The following is a 3,365-nucleotide window of genomic DNA, read 5'->3' on the forward strand; positions in this document are numbered from 1 at the left end:
GGAGGGAGACTGGCTGGTGAGAGGCAGGTTTCACCTCCTGAAGAGGGGCAGAGGGTCTGTCCTCACCTCTCACGAGCCATATGGGATCAGTGATGAGTGATCTGGGGTCCATCCCTCCCGAAGGATCAGTCCCATCTGGACAGGATCCATGTCTCCTTCAGCAAGGGATGCAGGATGGGCTTTAGGTATCACTGTGTTCCCCTGAAGTCCCGCTTGCTGCAAGGGATCTTGATGTAATCTTTGCCTGAGGTGCCTGTGAGGCCATTTCTTACACACAGGAGAACAGCAGCAGCTTGAGCTTCTGGGGTCCATCCCTCCCGAAGGATCAGTCCCATCTGGACAGGATCCATGTCTCCTTCAGCAAGGGATGCAGGATGGGCTTTAGGTATCACTGTGTTCCCCTGAAGTCCCGCTTGCTGCAAGGGATCTTGATGTAATCTTTGCCTGAGGTGCCTGTGAGGCCATTTCTTACACACAGGAGAACAGCAGCAGCTTGAGCTTATGGAAAAGCACTTTCAAATTGCTCCTGACCCTGAACTGCATCCTGTTTGGAAGGAATTGCTCTATAAAGGTCACCCAAGCCTCATCCTTGACCTGTAAGAGCTGCATGTGGGCTCTGTTAGCCACACACTCCCTGCCTGAAGCAGCTGGGCTTTGACCAGAGGCTTTTCAGGGGTCTTTGCAACCTTTGTACTGCCAGGGATGAATCTGTGGATGCTCCCAACAAACACGGCTGTAATCCACGTTAGGTGCCAAAAACATCTTTATTAGCAAAGTGTGCACTAAAACTCCAGAGAAAGAGATGCTCACAGTTTTACTACTCTCAAAGGGAGCTCGATACATTACTTGAGCAGGTGGCCTAGGACTGTCACAGCATCTAACTCAGTGGCAGGTGGCAGTGCTAAGTGGGCTTCTCCTATGGGGGGTGCTGGGGGAGTCTGCCAGGGAAAGGGCTGGGGAGGAGGAAGCATCTATCAAACCTTTTATCAAAAGAGAGAAGCTGGGAGGAAGGGCTGGAGATGAGGTGTCTGGGGCTTCTCAGCTTTCTGGGATTGTGCTTTTGAGTTTTGTGCTTTACGCCCAGGCCGGTGACCAGTTGGGTTTATCAGGGGAGTGGTGGGATGTGTGTTGGGGTTTGCAGGGAGCCATCAGCCTTGCTGGAGAAGTCAGTGCCCTAGGACTCGTGCTAAAGCATGCTGAAGTGGCAGGAACTGTTGGCCCTTAGTTTCTCAGTGGCAGTCAAGTAGGACTAGGATAGCTTCTGTCCTTGTTCTGGGCTTCCCACCTGCAGCTCCCCCCAGCAGTGCTGCACTTTGGAGATCTCCTGCTCCTCTGGTGACACCCCTTTCTGAAATGCTCCTCTGTGCTAAGCCCATTACCAACAATATGGTCCCTGCTCCAAAGAGCTGGCAGCAAAGTGGCCTCGCAGCAAAGAGCTGTGGATTTGTTCTCCTCCGCTCCCTGTGGCTTGTGCCGTTCCCGAGAGGAAGCCTTGGCAAGGAAGAGGAGGTGGGTCCTGTTTGCCTGCGCCAGCTTGTTGGTGGCCACAAGAAAGAATTTGCTCTGGGTTCACTATAATGTGCAAATGGAATCTACTCTATGGGAACGGCTGGAAAACGTTGACCTTGGAAGCTTCCTTTCTATGCTTCCTTTCCCGGTGGCAGAAGACAGCTACAAATTATACCCCTGAGCCAGTGGCATTGTCCTCTTGTTTTACCCTTGCAGTCAAAATCAACATCAACTGACCAGGCTTGCAGTTGAGGTTCCTCTTGACTTGCTTCTCAGCCCTCACGTCTCTAACTTCCAGGCAGGAGTGGGTCGGAGACGTGTCTCTGAATGTCCTGGTGCTCGGAAGGTGCCTCCAAGTGCTCAGGGAGGGAAGGGAAACGAGAACCCCGGAACAGTCCCTGGGTATTTGGTGCCATTTGGTGGGGAGGCTCTGGGTTCAGGAGAAGTGGGGAATGGTGCTCCTGCTCAGAGTAGGCTGTCATGGTTTCATCAGATGCCACAGCGTGGTGCATCCCGCTCGACGAGGAATCCCTGGATTTCAGCTGGAACTTTTCCATCTCTGTGTAGCTAGGGCTCTGGTGGGACAGGAGGGACCAGCTGGGTTATGGCAAAAGCAAAACAAAGCAGCCACCCTCTCTCCTCACCCCATCAGGCTCCAAACCCCAAAATGTTGTCTTTTGCTTAAGGCAGCCTCAGAGGAGAGGAACTCTGCTCCCTCCTGATGGATCAGTGAGACCCCCCCTGGAGGGCTGTGTCCAGTTCTGGGCTCTCCAGTTCAAGAGGGACAGGGATTTACCTGAGAGAGTCAAACTGAGGCTACGAGGATGATTAAGGGATGGGAACACGTGTCTGATGAGGAAAGGCTGAGAGACCTGGGGCTGTTCAGTCTAGAGAGAAGAAGACTGAGAGGGGTTCTTATTAATGTCTATAAATATCTGCAGGGTGGGTGTCAAGAAGAAGGGGTCAGTCCCTTTTCAGTGGTGCCCAGTGATAGGACAAGGGGCAATGGATGCAAACTGGGACACAGGGAAGTTCCACCTCAACGTGAGGAAGAACTTCTTTCCTGTGAGGGTGACAGAGCCCTGGGACAGGCTGCCCAGGGAGGCTGGGGAGCCTCCTTCTCTGGAGAATTTCAAGGCCCATCTGCAGGTGTTCCTGTGTGACCTGCTCTAGATTCTGCTCTGGCAGGGAGGTTGGACTTGATGATCTCCAGAGGACCCTTCCAACCCCTACCATCCAGTGATGCTGTGACAACCTGGTAGCTCTGGAGCTGGCAGGCTGTGCTCCAAAAGGAGCAACACCTCACCTGGGGCAGGAGCATCTCTAGGTAGATCTGCTCCTATTCCAAGACTGTGCTTAACCTGGCACTTGCAGGGAGGCTGGAGGGAACCTTTGGCCCTCCAGGACCCATCTGCTCAGGCCAGTAGGCAGTGCTGAGCCAGGAGGGGTGTCCTTACCTGCTCCAGGGTTGTCATCTCCTCGTCCTCCAGGGCTGTGCGGGGGGCGAGCGGCTCCAGGCTCCGCGGGAGGATCCCGTACATGGCCAGGTTGTGGGAGGAGGGGGAGATGGGGCTGTAGGCGGGTGGCACTTGGGACAGCTGGCGCTGCAGGAGCTGCAGGATTATATTAATGTCTGACGACATCCTGGACTCCAGCCTGGGGACAGAGCAGCCCGGTTAGCACCGCCCGTCCCGCACATCCCCCGGGAGCCAGGAGGACCTGCCAGCTCAGCTGCCCCTGGAGGGGATGGATGATGGGTTTTTTTTTGCCCAGGGCTGCTTGGCGAGGTTTTTTGGGTTGTTTTTTTTTTTAGCAGAGCTTCAAAGAAGAGAGATCAAACTTGCCCCTCCCCCCCC

The sequence above is a fragment of the Chaetura pelagica genome, unplaced genomic scaffold (genome assembly GCF_000747805.2).
Source record: "Chaetura pelagica isolate M959 unplaced genomic scaffold, ChaPel_1.0 scaffold520, whole genome shotgun sequence".
Lineage (NCBI taxonomy): Eukaryota > Metazoa > Chordata > Aves > Apodiformes > Apodidae > Chaetura > Chaetura pelagica.